The sequence below is a fragment of the Cricetulus griseus genome, chromosome 2, assembly GCF_003668045.3.
Source record: "Cricetulus griseus strain 17A/GY chromosome 2, alternate assembly CriGri-PICRH-1.0, whole genome shotgun sequence".
NCBI classification, from domain to species: domain Eukaryota; kingdom Metazoa; phylum Chordata; class Mammalia; order Rodentia; family Cricetidae; genus Cricetulus; species Cricetulus griseus.
In genome coordinates, this window is record NC_048595.1 from 415,780,652 (window position 1) to 415,802,738 (window position 22,087).

The 22,087-nt window shown below is 40.0% G+C and overlaps 1 protein-coding gene across 5 annotated transcripts in view; it reads left to right on the forward strand.

The window, feature by feature from the left end:
• The window catches only part of LOC100770975 (partitioning defective 3 homolog B), a 1,032,377-nt gene that overhangs the window by 55,556 nt on the left and 954,734 nt on the right, over positions 1-22,087 (forward strand). The gene's annotated exons all lie outside the window — the stretch shown is intronic.

Consider the following 22,087-nt stretch of genomic DNA (forward strand, 5'->3'; position numbering starts at 1 on the left):
GTTAGAGCTATTGGCGCCTTAGGCGTTCTCAGGCTGGTGGGAGGTGACCTGGGCAGAAGTTCACGTGGGGATGCTGCTTGTTTATAGGAGCTCCTGCACTGGGGTGTTTTCCGCTGAATGCCACACTTTCTATGAGCTGTGGACTGTGTCGGGTCCTGGGTTACTACCTAAAGAAGAGTGACCCACAGTTCTGCGGCTTAAGTTAGGAACAAGTGAAAGTCAAGATCTAGCATACTAAGTGGCAGAATGCTTGTTGCGTGTCTGCATGGCTTTTGGAACTTTTCTGTTTCCTTCTATGGAACCTTTAAGTCTTTAAATGAATGAATGAATGTTCCTAAAGGCACCTTGAAGTTTTTGGATTTTTTTGTTTGTTTGTTTGGTTGGTTTTGTTTTTTTTGAGATGGGATTTCTCTGCATAACAGCTCTGACTGTCTTGGAATTCACTTTGTAGACCAGACTGGTCTCAAACTCACAGAGATCTGCCTGACTCTGCCTCCTGTGTGCTGGGATTAAAGACATGCAGCACCACCACCGGGGTTAATTGTTTTCAATTCTTACAGGGTATGTTTTGTATGTCTCAGCTACGTCCCAAACAGATAAGCCACAAACTCTTATTTTAGGACACAATAGTTCTTTTAATATTTTTCACATAATATTGTAAGTTATAGTCAACAAGTTGGCCCAGTCTTGAGATGAAAAACTGTAATTTTAATTTATTTTAATGCCATCCAAAGTATAGAAACCATTTTGCTTTTTCCAAGTACATAGTTTAAAATTCTTAATTTCACATATTTATTTAATGTGTTTATGGAGGGTGCACATATACTATTGTGCATATGTGGAGGTCAGAGAAGGACTGGCCCAGTTTGGTTCCCTCCTACTGTGTAGATGTGGATCAACATAGGCCTTCAGGCTTGGTGGCAAGAGCCTTTACCCTCTGAGTCATCTTGCCTCCCCCAAGAATTTAGTTTAGAGATTTAAGGAATACCTGTCATTTCTATGCTTCCCCTAAGAATCAATGTCCAGATGACAGACTTTTGATGGATACATGTATATATTATTTTGAACAGTTAAGAATTGAAGGTCAGAGGCTATCGAGATGGCTCAGCCATTGGGAGTATGCACTGTTCATGTAGGGGAACAGAGTTCAATTCCCAGAACCCATATCTGATGGCTCATGACTACCTGTAAATCCAACTCTAAACCCCAAAGCATCTGAACTCACATGTGTGTTTGTGCAAGTGCACCGCCCCCCAACACCCATACACACTTAAAGGAACTGGAAGAGAGTAGAATGAAAAGCCTTAAACAATTACAGATAGTTACTAAAACTGTACCCTTTACAATAGAATTGAAGCAGTGGAACGGTTTAATGTGCACATAAAGCAATGTATGACTCTAACCCATTGAGCGTTTCATTGTGTGCTATTGTTACATTGGTATACTATTTATATCATGTAATTCAGTTAAAAATTGAGATTTGACCCAGTAAATGATTATCTTTGAAATCATATTTCACTGGCTTTTGAAAATTGACTAATGTTAGCTGTAACAATGTAATCTATACAAATTACTAAAGTTGATTTCATGGAAGAATTGTTTACTGAGGTGATAAATTAACCTTTTAACTCATTAGCAATAATGTATGTCCTCAAATTTTGTACATGTTGAAGTTTACTGTAAATTTAGACATAGATTTACAGAGGTAAGCTACAAGCATGTAAGTGATCATTAAAAAATAAGTATAAAAAGCAATTGCTACTCTGATCTGGAAGCATAATTTATATCACAGAACTCAATGTAATTTCATTGATCAGGTTGCTATTATTGCCAGACATTACATTTTTTTCTGTGTTTGCATTTATATATTAGTGAATGTGACATTTAAAGGTCACCCAAAGCTTATGAAATCTCGCTCTCATTTTTGAGTTTTAAAATTTCAATTTATGTGGAGAATGATGTTTTCCCCTTCCCTAAATATTATTCTTCTCTACTTTCATTTAATGGCATATCATGAGCATAAGACTTAACTAATTATTAGTGTTTCTAATGTAACTTGAAATGCATGAAATACTCTGAAAATATCCCATTATTTTATTCATTGATTTTTTTTAAAAAAAAATGGAGGAAGACCAGAAATGTCAAAATTTAATTTGTACAACAATTTGTGATGAATTCATTTTCTGTAAGCCAGGCAGAGAGATTCAAAACTCTTATTTTTCTGGATACCAAAGCTTAAACTCTGTGTCCAATAATAATGCCAGCTAACATGTACTATGCTTACTCCGTGCAGACACTACGCTAGAAGCTTCCCATGTATTATGTGACTTTTCTCCCACAGCATCAAGAGCTGGAGTTCCCCATTTAACCGGTTGATACACATGGTATAGAGTGGCTAGTGAAAGAATGGTGGAACTGTGCTTGAATCCAAGGGCTGTGCCTATGTTGCCATGTACCCATCTTTTTCAGTTTGTTTTCAAAGGCTTTCTTTGTTATCTGCTATAGTCATGCATCAAGATAGCATCATTTTTGCTTTCTTACACAGCAGAGGGTTTCAAGCATGCTAACAGAGCAGTCACATTCCTTTTCATTGTATCTTTTCCGGGACAAGTGCTCATGTTATAGGGAGAAGTTCTATCTGTGAAGCAAATGCTGCTGCAGTTGCAGAGCATCTATGAAAGATGTTCCTCAGCCTAATGGCATACAAACCAAAAACTGGGCAAGATGCTTCAGGCATCCAGGTGGAGGGAGATGCAATGAAGCAGAAACTTGTTGGAAACTTGAATGTAAGGTATCTGTTTCTTCCAGAGGCCTGAATAATCTAGATTGGAGAAAAGTTCCAAGACTGAGAATGGAAGTTATTTCTAAGGGCTAGAGGGTGAGTGAATCCCAAGGAGACCCTTCTAGATTTTGTACCCATCATTAGAGAAGGGACACCACCTACTGAGAATAAGCAAAGAAAGCTGGAATTTGTGGTATGTTGGAACCAGCTGAGTCAACACACGATAAGGCCAGAAATAGGTGAGCTGCTGAAGAAACAGGAGGAACTTTGGGGAAGGCTTTAATTACTCTCTGAACTCTGGTACTCTGAGTTCCTCACTTCTATTGGATGAATTGAACTTCGAAGGTGAGTTGATGTAGGAGCTAGAATTATGGGGTTCTTATCTTTGGATCCTGGTACTATATCAGTGTCTTGGGCACTAAATCTAATTTAGTGAAGTAGCTAGTGAAGGCGATTGTCTCCTTAAGCAGTCAAGGTGTGGATCACTGAGTAATTAGTTAAATTTATCATCAAAATTACATGTCACAGGTGAATGGATAATTGAACCTTAACCTACAGGGCTGTCAACCCTGGCTGAGTATCAGCTCTGATTTTTACATGTAGCATTTCAAACAGTATAAGTGCCTGAATCCCTTTTGCCAAGATTTTGACCAAGTGGATATGGTGTGGACTTTGGGAATAAGTATTATGAAGAGCACCCCATGGATTCCAGTGCCCAACCAGGGTCAATTACTAATCTATCACTAATCTCTTGCTACTGGTGAATTTAACTGGATTGTTAAACTTGTTTGATGGCAGACGCTGTGTTACAGATGTCAACAGATAACCTTTAATTATGGCCAGGCAACTTTCCTTCTGTTTCCACCCAGAATAAATTCTCATAGGAGGCACTCAAGTTACTAAACTGACCATATATGCAAATACTTGATGAACTGGATGAATTGAACAAAGTAGAATGGGGAGGGGAAGAGTCTATTGGGAGTTGAAGATGGGATTTTTTTTTTTTTAAGTTGACATATAGATCTCACTGCATACCTTGTAAGCCATGGAAACTTTAGTAAATTTTTTAAAAAGGATTTTCTTTTTCTGTTTATAGACATCTTGGATAATTTGTTCTCCCTGGTAACATTTTTTCCCCTAGAGCTAGAAATGGATAAGACTGACTCCATCTTCTGATTAATTGTGGCATCAGGATCTAAGTAAATTTATACAACAATGAGATCGTTAGTGGCACTGTGTGAACAGCCTAGAGTTCTTCAATTTCTGAACTTTGCAGCCTTTGATGCTTTTTTATCCAAGTTGATCTTGTGGTTCTTGTGGTTCTTGCGTACACAGATTAGTCTCAGCCTGAATTTGTAAAGCACTCTTTAGTTCAGTTTGCTGGGTCTGGTTCATGTGTGATTTTTAACGTCTGCGAAGTTCTCTACGTCTAGGATATACAGACCTGCATCTCTTCAGAGCACCAGAACAGCTGACTCATCATTAGTACATTCTCTGAGTTTGTTCTGCCATTGGGCTGGTAATGTATTGCAAACAGGGCTCAGGGGACTTCTCTGATGGGTCTTCTTAGAGTTCTATTTTTTATTGTGTAAGAATTTTGAGATTTCATGTACAATTCCAGAATTATGTTTTCTCTTAGGGAAAACCAGTGGAAGTTCTGAGGACATTGGGCTTTACTTTCCCACATGGTGACCACCAGCACCCAGATGCCCCCCACTCCCCCCACCCCGTTCTCTTTAGAAGGAATTCCTAATGCTCCAGTTTCCATTATCACCTAGCCAATAGTATGGGTCAGTAATTATTGTTGTGCTTAACTTTCTTTTGTTTATTTAAAATTTGTACTATATTTTGATTTCTTGTGCCTCTACCATGTGTATGTGTGTGCATGTCTGTGTGCATGGGTGCACATGGGCCACAGTATGTGTGTGGAAGTCAGGAGACAACATTCAGGCATTGGTTCTCTCCTTCCATCATGTAGGCTCTAGGAATTGAACTGAGGTAGTCGGGCTTGGTGGCAAGCACCTCTATCTAGCGAGCCATCTCACTGTTCCTGTTTTTTTCTTGTTGGTCATTTAATGCATTATTGCCGTTTGCCTGAGCTGCTGACAGGCATGTGGGTTTTGCCTGTGGGACTTCTCTTCCTCAACCCTCTTCCTCATCGTCCTCTGTCCCCATATCTTTTGTCTCCTTTTATTTCCTAGTACACACACACACACACACACACACGCACGCACTCACGCACGCACGCACGCACGCACGCACGCACGCACGCACATGCACACATACCTTGTGTGTTTTATCCAGAGCCTTCCCCATAGGGCTTGTTGACTGGGCTCTGGCCCACGGCTCATCTAATCACTGTTTGTGACTAGGAGCCACAAGCCCAGTTTGGAACATAAGTGTTGAGCTCAGAAGGCTTAAGCAGTGAACTATTCATTCCCAGGATTTCTGGGCCATAGATCCCCTTTGAGGAACTTGGGCAAATGGTAATGTTGTCAGATTGTTATGAGACTGTTTTCTGACAGGATTGCTAGTTAGCATTATCTCAGAAATCTGGTGGCAATCAGAGCTTCTGGCTTTCCTTGGAAAGTCTAAAGCAGGGCAGTCCAATATAAATTATTGGGGGATGTTGTACATTTGTGTCTAATGTGTCTTTATAGGGCCATATGTCTACAAAATACTTTCAGTATGGTAAGTGCGACTAAGGAACTGAATTTTAAATTTTGGTCAGTATTTGGTGGCCTTTTGTGGCCTTCCTGCATGGAAAGCTAAGGTTCCATGTTCCTCTGACATTGTCCCTGTGCTCTGTTTGAAGAACTCTGTCTAAAGCTCGAATGCAAGCATTCACACTTTGCTGTCCTTACAGATGTTGCTGCTCCATTCTGATGAGATGTTTACCATTCAGAAGTTCTTCACTTACTTTTGGGTGTTCAGAAGCTGAAGAGATAGTTTTAACATTTAAATCTAGTCAGCTTTCACTGAGGACTTCCATGTCTCAGAGAGCCCTTATAGTTCGATATGACCTGGATATCAATGCAGAAGAAAACTACGAGCACAGTAGGTAGGAGATTGCTATCCTCAGAAAGACTTGCTTGCAAAGCTGTCCCTCAGCTGACCTCTAGGCCCTTAGATTTGTGAAGGAGTCCCCACTATTTCCCACAAAATGGCTTCCTGGTCAAGATTATATAAAACACATGACATGTGCAGAATGCCTAGTCTTTATGTTTTCTACGTGGGTCGTATGTGTCCTGGAAGTTTTACATATGTAAAGCAGAGTGTGTCTTTATGACCAGTCTTTAATAGAGCCTTGAGAGCCTTGAGTAATGAGCTTCATTGGTAGGTAGCACGTCATACATGTGTCTCTGTTGGGAGATCTTTGCAGCTTGCTCCTAGGCTCCTCTGGACTTCCTACTCATATACTTTTTTCTTTTTAATACGTTTGCTCTTTGTTCTTACCTAACAAATTGTAAGCATGTTCATGACAACTTGTGGAGTCCAAGTCCTCTTCATGAACCTGGATATGCTGTGGGCTCTGACACATCATCTTGAACTTCTCCATCGACATCTTTTCTCCTCCATTCATCTCTTGCTCTGCCCCAGATCTCATAGCATGTTATCAAACATTCCAGACAGACTTGCACCTTAGGTGCTGCTGATCTGAAATATTTTCTCCTGGTTCCATATCTGTTTCCATATCCTCTCCATCTTACATGGTTATTTTCTTCTCCCGAAAGAAGACTATCCCATTCATAATTGTGAACCCACCAACCTCCTTCTCTCTCTCTTTTCCATTGGGTCTATACAAAGAACTCATTTATTCCTATCATTCTGTTTAACCAAGTATATTATCCACTTGCAATAGAATATTCAGTTTAATAAATAAAGATCATTGTCTATTTTATTCATTGATGACCCCCTATTTCCTAGAAGAATGCCAGGTATATAGCAGTCTGTTTATAAATTCTGTTTTATTTATTCTTTTATCATGTATCCATTATTATCCACTGCAGTTATCTCCTGCCTTATTACCAACACCCCAATACTCCAGAACATAATTTGGTAGGTTAGGTATCTGGACCAAGCACATGCAAAGCTTGGGGAAGAAAGTCATTGTACAAACTAACTTGGACGAGGTAACTTGGACGAGGTTCTAAAAGACCTTGGGGACTGCCCTGAGGGTTTTTTTTTTAAATGCTTATTGTCACCTACATTAGAAATTCATCCACACTTTACTTAATCTGATCAGTTTAAAGTATTTGTTTGAACTTAAAGTATGGACTGTGCTGCTTCATTTTGACTGTGGACTCCACACAATGTAGAATCATCAAGGAAGTGTGAGTCTCAATGGAGGATTATGTAGAGGAGATTAGCCCTTGTGCATATCTGTGGGGAATCATCAGGCTGATGTTAATTGATGTAGGAAGAACTGCCCAGCTGTGGGGAAGTACCATTTTCTGGGCAAGGTATCCAAAGCTGAGTACAGGCACCCATGCATTCATTCATTGCTCTCTACACTTGACTGTGGATGTAAGTAATGTAGCTGCTTCAAATTCATCCATCTTGACTTCTCCTGCACTGATGGTCTGTAACTTGGAATTGGGAGCCAAATAAACCCTTTAGCTCTTATGTTGTTTTGTCAGGATATATATATATATATATATATATATATATATATATATATCAGTATATGAAACAGAAATAGATAATTAGATAATGAATTAGATTAGACTTCCAGATAATTAGATAATGAATTAACTATCTATGTATCTATGTTAAGGGTGCATAACCGAGTTTGTTACATAGGTTTCCACATTTTCCCTAGCTAAGCTATTCTCAATAAGGTCATCAAGATCTGGTAGCTGGAACTCACGGTAATTTTTAGTTCCTATTGATGATGACCCACCTACTTGTGTGCTGGTGCTCAACAGGGCCTGTTCTCCCTCTCCTTTATGCCATTACTTCACCTGATCACAAATATATACCTCTCTCTCTCTCTCTCTCTCTCTCTCTCTCTCTCTCTCTCTCTGTCTCTCTCTTTCTGTCTCTCTGAGGTTATTTTAGACTTAACACCTTCTTGCCTCTAGACTTTGATAAGAGTCAATCCTCTTCTCTGTGAAACTGCCTGCTGCCATAACAATTCCAAACTTAAAAACACTGCCATCATTCTCTTTTAGTCTGTTATTCTACACATGGTCCCACAATTTTCCTGCTTGTAGTCTTCAGACACCTTGAAATCCTTCCTTAATCCTATGTCACATGCTAATTAATTGTCAAGTTCCTTTGATGTTTACAAGTATGCCTCTTTGATTTGCTTTGTCTTCCACCCCAAAGTCACACCGTTTTACATTTCTTCTGTGGTTAATTATAACAAACCATTAACCATTCTCTCTATTTCTCCCAGTTCCTAAACCCTCTAATCATTCTCTACCAAGGACCCTATAGTACAAAGTTAATGACCTCAGCAGTACTGTTAGTCATATTTAAATGGCTCTTTACTTTTCAGTGAAACCCCTGCAATTGCAACTTTGCTTCCCTGTCCAGGGCCTTTATCCCTCTACCTCTTTTAAATTACTACATCAGTTAAGTATTACTTGGGGCTTTCCAACAGTGTGGCTAAATACTACCTGAAAGGTAGGCTATGTCTCTAACCTTTTTTTGGGGTCTCCCTCCTGCCATTTTCCCTATTAGTGTCACAAGTCTGAGTTTCCTGAACTTTCCGTGTTTATGATTTAATTTACTAAAATACATTTTCCATTACACTTTTTAATTAGTCATGGACTGCCAAAAAATGTTAAAAAAAATCTCAGAATCACAGCAAGATATCTCCCCAGGGATTGTCTTCCTGGGTGAAAGGATGTGGGTGCTGACCTACATAGTCCCCCACCCCATGCTTCTTTTATCTTCAGAGTTCCCCACAGATCCTCCCCACCTTGTGTTGAGTGATAAACACTGTATCTGGAAACATTTTTGGAGGCTAGAAGTTTGGCCTTGTAGTAGCAGATCCTTCTACTGGTGAAATTGGCCAAGTGCCCTAAGTAGTCCTGGAGGACAATTCTGTGCCTGGCTGCAGTTGAGAAGTAGGTTGCCTGTGCCACATGCTGTAATCTTGTTTTTCAGACTCCCCCGTGAGCTAGACAAGAACAGGGAGAGTGTCTTGTTTATTTTACTGTCCCTATGTTTAGCACAGTACCCGATATACAGAATGGATCCTAAAAATGCTTCCTAAATTATACCAACTTTTACATTTCTTTCTTTTGTAAAAGTGAGGGTGACCTTGTCATCCGCCCAGTGTTTTTCAGTTTGAAATTGTTATATGTGGTGGGATTTTTTTCTAAAGTCTAAATGCAACTTTTCTCTTGATTATCTTCCAATGCTTCATCATATCCACATTTGCTGTAGGCAGGCGTTTAGTGGTCCATTTTATCTGCTGTGCTGATTGTCTTAAATAACAGCTTCACATTCTGACAGCTTGACTCTCTTCTCAGATTTTGGAGACTGAGTGCTCTGCAGTTCTGATTTTCCATAAAGCAACATTGTAATGATTTTTTTCAGGAAGACAGGTGCAATGCAATCTCTTATATTTGAGCAATGTTTGATTTTCAGCATTGTATCCATTAATTTCATGTTGATTTTTTAAAAATGATGCTGAATTTCATCAGTTTTGATGGTTTATCTTTAGCAGGCATGATATCTGTGTCTTGGGAGTTGCTAAAATTAGGTCTGTCTCCTGTTGCTGGGCTCAGCCAGCTTTCTGATTGCAGGACTCTCAGGTTGTATTGCACTTCGATGCAATTGCAGGATATCAAGAGACAGGCTGGTTAAAAGGTTATACTCTCAATTTGGCTCCTATCAGATTCAGTGCCAAGCATTGTCCAGATAAGAAGGGCCTATGTTGGTCTTGTTTTTTCCTCCAGGTGAGGGTATTATTCTCTCAGGTGGTCCTGGAGCCAACTTGGCATGGAAGCCAATGACAGAAGGGTGTCCTCAACTCTTAACTCATCTCTCACCAAGAATAGAGAGCCATGCTCTGAACTGTTTCATTGCCTGGTTTGGAATAGAAATGAAAGGCTTATGGGCAGTTCCAGCCACAGACTTCTGATGCCTTTATTGGCATGACAGATATAGTGTCATTATTCTTTTATAATAAAAGCATGGACCCTAGAAATGGTGACCCTAGAGGTCACCATGTTTCTTCAGAGGAGCTGGCCTGTTTCTTCAGAGGAGTAAAGAGTTATAGGGTACATACATTTAGAACAATACAATAACGGTTATCTTTTAAACCTGTATAAAAGCATGGGGCCTCTGCTTGATCTTCACATGGAGACAGCTGTATAGTGACAGTTGTTTTATAGCAACCCAAAAGTCAGTTTGGTGGCAAGAGAAGACAAGAGAAAGAACTATATTGGGTCATGCAAGATATTTCAAGGTTGAGATAGAACATCAGTGGAGAAAAAGCCCTGAGGCAGGAATGTAACTTAACAGTACTCTGTATGATATTGGGACTGGAGGTGGTGGGCAGAGGGAACCCAGCTCTGGGTGAAGGAGGTAGGGAGCTGAGCAAGTTTTACCCTGTGAGCCTAGGGACTTTGAGGGATGAACAGGGACTTGAACAGGAGAGCAAAGGGAGAAGAGAACAGGGCCAGTCTGTCTCTGTCTCAGGTGGCTGGTATTTCTTTTTGTTTTTGAGATGGGTGTCCCTGTAGCCCAGCTTGAACTAATAGCAATACTCCTGCCTCTGTCTCCTGAGTGCTGAGATTACAGGTATGTGTTACTTCATGCTGAGGTGGGGATGTTGTTGTTGTTTTGGAGGAAAGCAGGAAAAGGGGGACATTTTCTTAGGGTGCTTGTTTGAGGGAATAGTAAGAAACAGCAAGGTGTCCTTTCTTGGGAGATGCTCAAGTGGCTGAGGCATCAAGGAAGCACTCTGGACTGTATAGCGGTCTGTTTGACTTACTTTTCTGTACCTCATATCTCTGGACTTGGGGAAGGAGGGAGCTGACACTGTGGGGGTGGTGGTGGGGCAGAGTGGGGGAGACTGGCTCAGGTTTGGCCACAGGAATGGGGCTGAGTAGAGGTGACACCACGGGTTAGCAAAATAGGTTTGTGGCACATAAGACAAAGGAAGTGTGGAGCTCCGTATATGTGGTCAGGGCAGATGGGTGGACTTGGAGAGGAAGCAGTGTGAGCTTTCAGTGTGTACACCTGTGTTGAAACCCCTGAGGCTCGAGGCATGCAGATAAGGAAGACATGGTTATTGCCCTTCAAGAATTCCCTGGAGTGGGGGAGGGAAGAAGGTGAAGGGGTTGTGAGGACCAGGCTGAGATCGTAAATCATGGACTCATAAAAATGCCAGTCTTTTGTAGTTTTATTTGGTACTGTATATGAGCTTTGCTTCAAGGTTGAGATTTGTGTGTAGATGTGGGAAAAAGCAAGGTGTTATCCAGAAGCAAAAGTTATTAGACTAAGTTAATGAATATATAAACTGTATTGGTGACCTTTAGACCAGGAAGTCTCAGTGACTGGAAAGCCTGGTCTCCACCCTTTTCTAGTCTTGTCTGCAGCCCAGGACTCTTGTCCCTTGACCTTTTACTAGGGTCAACTATTGAAGAGGGCACAGCAAGAGAATAGAGGGCAGGAGGCTCCATCCCTGGAGATGGGCCTGTCCTTTTCTTAAAGGTCATAGCTCATGTCAGACAGCTTACCCACAACCAGTCTCTTCAGTGTCAGAGGCTTTTCTGGAATCCCTTGGGTCCTGAACCATGGTAGGAGCTCACCAGTATTCTGCACACAATCCCTTGATGATTTCTGAGGTCTGTGGCAAACCTTTGTAAATTATTTCTTTGGTAAATCCAAAGTGCCTAGTGTGAACAAACCATCTGTTTCCTGCCAGGATTTGGACAGAGGATCCCAGTGAGAACTAGTGTTTTCCTCTAGGACTTGGCACTCCCACTCTCTACGCCCGCCCACATGAGACAAAGGCTCAAGAAAGAATGCTGCGTTCCTTACTATAAATGATACTGTCTGGTTCTTATTCTGGTGTTTTGTTTGCTTGTTTTACTTAAACAGGAAGGTAGTTGGGACATATTAAATTGATTCCACTGCCAATTAATTGGTTAGGATTGTAGTTTGAATGCCATTAGATTCTTAATGTTTAGAAACATTGAGTGGACCATCAGGCTAGCATGCTAGAAATTCCCATAGCATTAAGTTTTACAGTTGTTTATAGATGAAATTGTTATACTGGAGTTAAATTCTTAAAATGAAGTGTTGAAATGATTTTTTTCATGGATTATGATGCCAGTCCCTTGTATTTAGTGGAGATAAGACCTGGATCCTCTGACTCACATAGTGACAGCCCATGAGCAATGAACCATTGTAGCCAGAATCCATGTGGTTTGATAAACTCTTGGAGAAATTGAGTTCTACCTGTCATCTTGATTTCTTTTGTGACACAGTAATAGTTAAACGTTAGGTCTGGATTACCCTTCTTTGTACCAGAGAGTAGAGGAAATGAGAGCTAGGTAAATAATCCTTATCTTCATTTATAGACACATTTGGAGAGATTCAGTGGGCTTGAGTTTTGACAGTAGTATTTGATCAGAAGCACTTTCCTGAGATCTTAAAAGTGAAATGGAACTGAAGTTCAGAAATTGCCAGTAAATAGGGATTACTGTAGCTAGATTTGTGTTTCATATTTATCTCCCTTTGTTCTATTTTATCTTCTGGTAAAGAAGGGCCACTTGGAAATGGGGCCATTGTGGGGTGAGGGGGTGTGTCATTCTATCACTGTGCTAGTTTCTTAGGGTGGCCATGACAAACTACAACAGGCCAGGTGCCTTAAATCAAGGAAATTTATTTCATACAATTTTAGAGGCTCAAGATTCAAATGGAAGTGTTAGAGGGGTGCTGTCTGCTCAGTGTCTCCAGGCAAGGGTCTTTTCTGGCTGCTTCCACCTCCATCTTTTCTCTGTATCTTTTTGTCTGTCCTTCTCTTGTACCAGTAGAAATGTATTAGACCCACCATAATGACCATATCTAGAGTTATATCTTTGAAGGCCATGTTTCTAATCACATCATATTCCTGGATAACAGGTCTTAGAACCTCAACATATTCTTTTTGGGGAAGGACACATCCATCCTGAGTCAACAATTGCAGTATGATTCACTGCACTATTTTCTTATTTTGCACCCCCCCCCCTGTAACAGACATGGGAAACTGATTGTTTTCATTGATTTTCTTAAACGTAACTTAATTTATTCCTTTAAAATAATCCTGTTTTACTTCATCTCATACTGGTCTACAGATAACCTACTTTCTGTTTTCATGGGAACTGAGGGTCTTATGATCTGCAACCCCTTCTGCTGCTACTGGATTTTGAGATTTTGACATCTGTGCCTCTATGGATGTCACTTTTAAGACTCAAGTGTGTCTAATATTTGTATCATCCTGTAGCCCATGTGATCTGCTTCCTCAAGCATTGATTATCAGTGGCTATACGCATTGTCTTTCTCTTGAGCCTAGAATTATATGTCACCTGTGGAGGTGACAGTGGGTGCTTTGAGTACCTGTCATGTGACACGTACAAGCCCATTTCCTTCTCAGTGTCATCATGTATATATGTGACACAGAGCATAAGCCAGCACTAAATGACTTCCCTTGGTGCTCAGGGTAAGCTGGAATGGCCAGTTGTGAAAAGTGTATAGACTTGAAATAGATGGAGTATGTCTTGTGGCAGAGATAAAAGGAAAAAGGAGCACTGCTGTGATCCTCAGATTCTTGGCCCTAATGTCCTGTTACAGTCACAAAGATCATTGTTTTTTCGTGAAATCTTTCAATTTATATGTAGAAACTAAGGCAAATTTTAAAAGTTTAAAAATCTCTTGTTTTTATAAATATAACTGTCAGTGTCAGAAGTAAAAAGAAAATCTGATAAGAAGCATGGCACGAGGCAACATTTGTGAGTCCCTTTGATGTTTGGCTTTCTCACCCAATCCATTTAGTACAATTGGACTGAAATATATGAAGAAGCCCTGCCTTACAGCTCCATGTAATTGGGAAAAGGGTGCATTTTAATAGCATCACCAGATAATTAGACATAGAATTTTTGTAATAATTGATAGTTTTATTTCTCATTTCTAAAACAAATACATGCCCATTTTCATGAGCCAGGAGTTTAACCACAACTTTACCGGGCTCTTTTTGATCATGGTTTATGAACCTTCAGATATCAAAATGAGGCTATAAACTCATCTAGGGGCTTCGCTGGAAAGACTCTCTGTGCTCATGGAAGCCCACATGCAGCTGCCTGACTGAGGGCCCTGACTCCTGATGGCTACAAACTGGAGGCTACCCTCAGTTTCAGAGGCTAGTTTCCTTCCCTGAAGGCCACCTGTGTTTTTCTGTTATTCAGGCTTCAGCCTGACTCTTTGCTTCATTTTTAGAACTATTTGGCTAGTAGGGTGGAACATTAAACAACTAGACAATGGCAATATGGTCTTTAACTGTTAGTAGCAATATGGAATTGGAAACCACAGGAGTAATATTTTCATATTTTGTTACAATTCAACCATTTGTATTATTTAGATCATATGTCTCTGTGCGGATTGTTTCATAGCATATGTTATTTGTACACATTAATGGTTTTCATTGTGTCATTTTCATACATGTATATAAAGTGTTTTGGTTACACTCTTCACCTCAATATATACACACTTTTTCTGCATTTCACATTCACACTGGTCCCCTTGGTAATCTTCATTCTAATAAGATCTCTCCTGAATTCTCTTGGTTGTTTTTATCTTCCTCTTTTATATGCAGTTTTTTTTTGTTTTTTGGTTTTTTTTTGTTTTGTTTTTTTGAGACAGGGTGTCTCTGTGTAGCTTTGGAGCCTGTCCTGGCACTCGCTCTGGAGACCAGGCTGGCCTCGAACTCACAGAGATACCCCTGCCTCTGCCTCCTGAGTGCTGGAATTAAAGGAATGAGTCACCAATGCCCGGCTTATATGCAGAATTTCTACCAGTGTCTTCTCTAGCAGTGGATTAGTACTCAGCAATTTATTTATTTAAACTTGTGTTTATTGTGGAAGGGTTTTATTTCTCCTTTGACTCCAAAGGAAGGTTTTGCTAGATGTTGTATAGGATGCCAGCACCACTCTCTCAGCCTTGAAGTATATCATTTTAAATCTTTTGGGGTTGTAGGGTTTGTACAAAGGAAATTGCCATTCTGCTGAGTTTGCCTTTATTGTAACTCGGTGCATCTCTCTTGAAGCTTTCACTATTGTCTTTTTGTTCTGTAGTCTTAGCACTGGAGCCATAATGTGACTTGAAGAGACTCTTCTCCAGCCATGTCTGTGTGGCATCCTAAATGCCTCCTGGACCAGATGTCTATCTCGTTTACAATACTTGGAACATTTTTTTGTGACTAGTTTGTTCAACATGTTTTCTATGTGTTTAGATTATGCCTTATCTCCTTTTTCTGTGTTCATGTATCACAAATTTTCTTTTTGAATGGCACCCCAGAAGCCTGTGTGTTCTACTTACACTGTGTTATGTTTAATTCCTGCATGCATGGATATCAGACATATAGTTGGCTTTCCTACCAGCCTCGGTGTTCTGACTTCCTGTCTAGTCTATTGGTGAGGGTTTCAATCCAGCTTTTTTTTTAATTAAAAATATAAACTTGTTGATCTTTTCATTTGCAACATTTCAATTTGAGTTCTTGTTTATTCTGAATTTCCATTATCTATTGAGTTTCTCCTTTGCATCCTATATTGACTTCCTTATTCTGTAAGCTCATATTTGGTTCCTCCTAATGAATTGATTTGTATCTACTTGTGAATTTTTTTGTTATTTTTGGTCATTCTTTGAATTTTCTATAATTCTAACCATTCTTTATTATTATAATTATTTACTGTGGAATGGTTACCATCTGCAAAAATCATTTTGCTTTTATCATTTTTTGTGTGTGTTTCTGTATTGGAATTTGTTCATTTGGGGCCAAGTTTTTGACTAAAAGTTCTAAATTCCTCCATTCTTTTATTTGAAACAAGTAATGGCAAGATTGAGGTGCAGATTTTACCACTTGGCTAGGGATGTAATCTGCTCAGTGCCCACCCACCACATTCAAGGCAGAAGTGGATTCCCAGCATCACTCAGTAGAGAATTAACTATAGTAGGAACTATAACATAGATAACCCACTGTGGAAGTCAGTGATAATCAATTAAAATAGTTAATACCACAACTGCAATAACTTCAGAGGAAAAGAGTGAAGAGGATACTGAGCAAACTAAAAAGATATTAAGCAGTAGGACAGAAGTGGGAAGAAAGGAAATCAATACAAGAAAATAAATTAGAAAAAGAGGAGAAAATGGAGAAGGGGAGAAATAAGTGAAAGAAGGGAATAATAAAGAAAAGAAGACACAACTAGAAATAAAGACTAGTGATTTCTGTTGCCATATAAGGCTATTTACTTATGTCTTAATTCTTATTGGCCTATATACCACGTTTATTTAACAACTAGAAATAATGAATAACAATCAGTTGTTCTGAAAGTGTCTGGGGGGGGGAATTTGTCCTTAGCCAAAAACGTGTGCAGGGCAGATAACAGAAAACAGCAATAAAATATACTTTTCTCACAATGGAAATACTTTAAGTCTGTTCTTAAGCTTTCTTAATATTTTAGATAATCCTGAGGAGAGAGTGCATATCAGTCTCATAATTAAGATTTCTTTGAAGCAGCAATTACAATTATTTAGAAGATTGAAAATGTGTGGTTCCAATCTCAGCTGGCATTTAGGCATTCCATGAAGAGTACGCTTAGATAAGAAGCAAGGCATTGGTCTCTGTTGAATTATTTGATCAGGAGAGATGATTGGAATGTTACTAATGAAAAATTGCAACCAAAGTTAGGCACATTACTTTACACTGCATAACTCTAATATGCTATTATTCACAGTGACACAAACACACATACACATACACATACACACACACATACACATATATGTATATATATTTAACATCAGGAGGATTTAATTCTTTCCTCCGTCATCCATTCATTGAACATTGAGTGGTGGAGCTGAATTTTAGCTGTAAACAAAGTCAGGGGCTGTTTCCCCCTTTGTGCACTTATGGTTTACATATTTGGGTGCTCATGAAATATGTCTAATGGTCTCCAAGTATGTAACTCATATCTGCTATTTTTCTTTAAAGAAACCAAAGTTGTGATCCCTTATCGTATGACTGTGTAAATTCTGTCTTAAAACCAGAATACTCTTCTAATCTGGAGAGTGTATTTGTAGAGTATGAATGTTTATGTAATACTGTATATAAGCCATCGGCAATCAGGTTGAAATTACATGAGAAGATGGTTGGCATGGAAGTTCAGTAATCAACTGAATAATAGACATGCATGGGTTTTCTGTCTGCAGATATAACTCTGTGTCACTCTATTAACTGAACATCCTGCATTCTGTAGCAGGTAGTCTTGCATGGTGCTGCCTGGCACTCTTGGTTCTGTTTTAGTAGACAGTGGTATAATAAATTAGTATATGACTTTGTAAGTAAACTTTTTTAAAAAGAAGTTTTTGTCGTTTTCTTTACCATCAGGAGGCATACAATTGCGGATGTTGTTTCAAATTGTTCTGTGTAGTAATAATGAAAGCCAGTTGGAGAGTGAGGAGGGTGAGAGAAGTATAAGAAGACTTCCCATTTGTATAAAAAGAGGCAAGACAGTGCTTACTGTGAGAAACCTCTGTGTATACTGGCCCATTGCTATGGTGTCATCAAGGGTTAAACATCATCAAGATAGCACCAAATACCTCTTCCTCAGTATTTCTTCTGCTGTCACCTGTTAGGGGTTGGAATATTGGCTTGAGATTCTTTTTCTTTTTTTTTTCTTTTTATTAGAAAGAAAATTATTTTACATGTCAATCCCAGGTTCCCCTCCCTCCCCTCCTCCCCTGCCCCCCTCAACTAACACCCTACCTGTCCTATACCCTTTTTGTTTCCCAGGGGGTGAGGCCTTCCAAAGAGGGGTCATCAAAGTCTGTCATATTCTTTGGGATAGGGCCTAGGCCAACCCCCTTGTGTCTAGGCTCAGGGAGTACCCCTCCATGTGGGATGGGCTCCCAAAGTCCATTCCTATGCTAGGGATAAGTACTGATCCACTACAAGAGGCCCCATAGATTTCCAAGGTCTCCTCCCTGACACTCAGATTCAGGGGGTGTGGATCAGTCCAATACTGGTCTCCCAGCTATCAGTCTGGGGACCAAGAGCTCTCCCTTGTTTAGGTCAGCTGTTTCTGTGGGTTCCACCATTGGCTTGAGATTCTTAAGGTGTGCATTACAGCATATATTGGTTCTACATGGAATTCAACATGCTATAATAATACTGCTGACTGGGGACTTCTCTGCTGAGCCAAATAGTGTGTTCTTTTGTGGAAGGAAAAGCCAAAAAAGAGATGAAAGCTTATAGATGAAATCTGTAGAGGCACAATGTGTGCAGAAGACAATGAACTCAGATCAGTGAGAAAGCAAGCATTTTGCACCCCAGGGGATATCTTGCTGTTAGTATCTCATTTATTGCTACAGCTGGCATAGGGGAAGGATAAAGAATTTGACTGTGTTTATGAAGGAGAGACCTTCAAGTCTCTGATAGAGCTGGTTTCCACTTCACCTTTAGGTTGATGCCAATTTCAGAGTTGATTAAATATATTGCTGTGAGTTTCCGTCTGTCTTAATCTAGCAAAGCAGAGTATCTAACTGAACCTTGACAGCACATCTACCAGGATTTCTGGGAGGATGGACTGAGGGGCTCAGTCTCTGAGGAGAGATAGTTGAGAACATTGTGATTTAGGGGCCTCTCCAGAATATTGGGAGTCTTGATTGGCTGGGTAGTAGTTCAACTCCAAAGGCAAGAGTAAACAATGAAATGCCTAAGAAGGCTTTCAGTTCCATCAAAGGGGCCCACGTAAAGGATGTGCTGAAAGTGGAAAGCCCAAGATTAGATGGTAAGATGCCAGGGTTGAGAGCTATAAAACTTGTTGGTATTAAATCTGCCTTCCATATGTGTCGTTTTTATGGCTTAGGCAGCATGGAGAACAGAAAAGCCACCAGTAGGCATACAACAGAAGTCAAGTAGATCTATGAGAATTTTGGTGAAAGCATTGGGCTGGCCTTTGGGGACTAAGATGCAGCTCTAGCTCCTCCATGAATATGAGGTAGCTCTGGAGACACAGACAATGTCCTTGAGTTCTCAAGACCTAGGCATAGACAAGCTTATCCTGAAGGTTCCTCCCCAGCCATAAAAATATTTTATATTGCCTGATTTATTACTTTCAAGTATTTATTCTAAGTGCTAACTTCCATAAGCTGCCAAGGAATAGTCTTTCAAGGCCCTATTATGATGGAGTATGATAAATAGTTGATTCATTTATAATTAACTGTGTGTATCTCCATACAAATAGCCCCTGAGCTCCAAGTTTCTCATAAAAGTTTTTCTGCCTTAGGTAGGTTTACACTCTTAGAATTTTTGCATCTTTAATTTATTTGGAACTTAAAATTTGTGGTATCAAAATCTCACCAAAAGATTATTACTTCACCAAAAGGAATATGCTTTGTTTTGTTTGGTAGTTTGCCTTTACTCCATCAATAGCAGAATGTATACATAAAGCACTAAATAAAACTGGATGAACAACTAACCAGAGCATATACTTTAGTTCACACCAAATTATTATGAAATGTCAAATATTAAAATATGACTTAGATACAGGTTTAGAATTTTACTGTGTTAGAACTGTCATATGTTAACTTTGTTATTGTTGTAGATCTATGAAGTTGTGACTGACAGGATCCATCACAGTAAAATGCCATAAGAAAAAAATGTAGGGGCTGACTCATAATCCTGTAACTTGTATTCTCAGCTCCTAAGAGGAAGTATCATTTTCCTGAAATCAGGCTTGATATTACTTCATGAATCCAGAATAATGTCTCCTAATTAGAAAAGGGGGAAGTGGAGAAGTGTGTCCAGGAATGATAATGGTCCAGTAGACCAAGAACAAAGCACTCTGTTAGCATTCTGGCCAGAAAGAAATGATTTCCGAGATGAGGACCTTCAGATCTGGGAGTTGATTCTGTATATAGCTTCTGTACTAGCCAGAAACAAGCTTGAAGGAGGAGGAAGAGGCATGTGCCTGATGTACAGATGGGCAGAGGACACATGGGTAGATGCAGAGTGAGGAGGAGGGAAGGAACAGGGTGTGTGTGTGTGTGTGTGGCGGGGTAGGGGAGGGGTAGGCTTAGCCTACAGGAAGCCCTCACCTCCAGGAGCAGAGTCCCCAGGGTGCTCTTATATTTTAACCTGGAAAATGAGTTGGTGGTTGCGGTGAAGTCTCACTATGAAGTCTCCCTCATGGTTGAGGGAGTGCTGCTTTATTTTCTATGCTGTAAGACCCTCTATCAGCCTCCACTTAGGAGGTAACTGGATATTGATCAATTGCAGATATTTGTATAAACACAGTGAATATATATATCCACACACACTTACTGTATGTTAGTTTTTTGGCTCTCTGAATGAACTGAATATGTAAATGTTGCAGAGAGCTATTTACATTTTACAACTAAAATTCTGAGAGATACCTACTCATCTACTCAGTTGGTATTCGTTGCTTGGCCAATGTCTCAGAAACCTTGGAGTTACAATGAAGAAGGAAGTGGCTACTCTGTGGTAGGAAGTTATAATTCTATTTGATAGTACATGCCACTTAAAAAGGGATCATGTCTAGGAGTGGCCTTGGAAATGACCTTTCTCTGTGGAAAGGTGGCATTTCAGAAGATTATCCACAGTAGTTGAAACTGGAGACTCCTTTGCTTCATTAAATTATTGGCTCAGAGAGGTCACAAAATCCAATGTCAACATGGATGGCCGAGGACAGCCTAAGGTGGCTGCCTAGTGGCTGTGCTATTCTAGTCAGTTTGTGATTCCATTTCCAGCCTAAGGCATGCTCTGCTTCAAATACAATGTTGGAGTGAGATGTTAAGGACACTGTCGAATAAGCCTGATCTCCACACTGTATGGTCTTCATCCTTCCTCTCCTCTGCTAGATTTCGCTCATGATGTATTTACTACTGAGATGAGGACTTTTCTGTGGGCAAGATAACCATGGTGATAATGATAGCATCAGTGGATTGATAGGACCTAACCTCTGCAACACATGCCAACTCTAGACGCTTCATATGCATGATCTCATCTGATGCCTTCTGACAAGGTGGAGGGATGCCGTCATTCTCTCCTACCAGACTAATGATGTCATTGAGACTCAGGGAGGTTAGATGACTCTCCTGCATGTGTCTGTAGCAGAGGGAAGAGATGGTCACTTGTCTGATCTTTTTTCTTTGTGTGGGACACACACAGCCTCTGTACTTGCCGTCTGCGGGCTGATCCAGGATTGAGTTTATGGTAAATACTTACCAAATAGCAGTTTCTATCCTGAAGGGCACTTGTGCTTCCCCGGTTCTCCTTGTCCTGTTGGCATGATGTCAGTGTCTCCCCACCCTTGGGTGCTGAGGCATGCCTGTGCAGGTCACTGTTTGTCCTTCAGCCTCACTCTTCTGCCCTTTCCTTTGTCTTCACTGGCTCCTTGTTTTTGCAGCTCAGCACTCCTACCCTGTTTCTGCCCTTGGATGTCACTGTCTTCATGACCTTCCTGTTATCGTGGCTGCTTCCTAGTGCCACCACCTCCCACTGCAGCTCTTCCCAGGCCAGGGTTAGCTCCTATCTTTACCCTTCTAGATTCTCTTGTAAAGTTAGCTGTTGCAATGTTAGCTCCAAGGGGCTAGTCAGCTGGGCATTGGCATTATTTGAATTTCCCCTTCATTTTAGTAGCAGAGCCTCTTTGGGGGTAGATGTGTGGATCCAAGACTGTTACTTTGTTCTGAAGGGATATTTCACTATTGTGTAAAGTGTGGCATCATTAAAGTGTTTTATTGCTCTAGTGACTGTTGGTTGCAAGCAAAATAGTCTATTAATCTCCTAAATATTTATTTCTATTTATGTGCCGTCTTTTACTAAAAGAAATGTTGACAAAGTTGGTTAGGAAGCTGAGCTAGCAAGCATTCCATATTTTACTAATAATATTTACTTGAACATATGTATTTTGTGACTTTAACTCTTTGGTTTTTAAAGGAATTACTCTTCCTTCCAAAAATTTTTTTGAACCTTCTGCTATCACATGGGAACTTAAGATTCATGAGAGACTAAGGGTCTTACTTTTAGATTCCCTCCCTCTATGGATAACACTTGGTTAT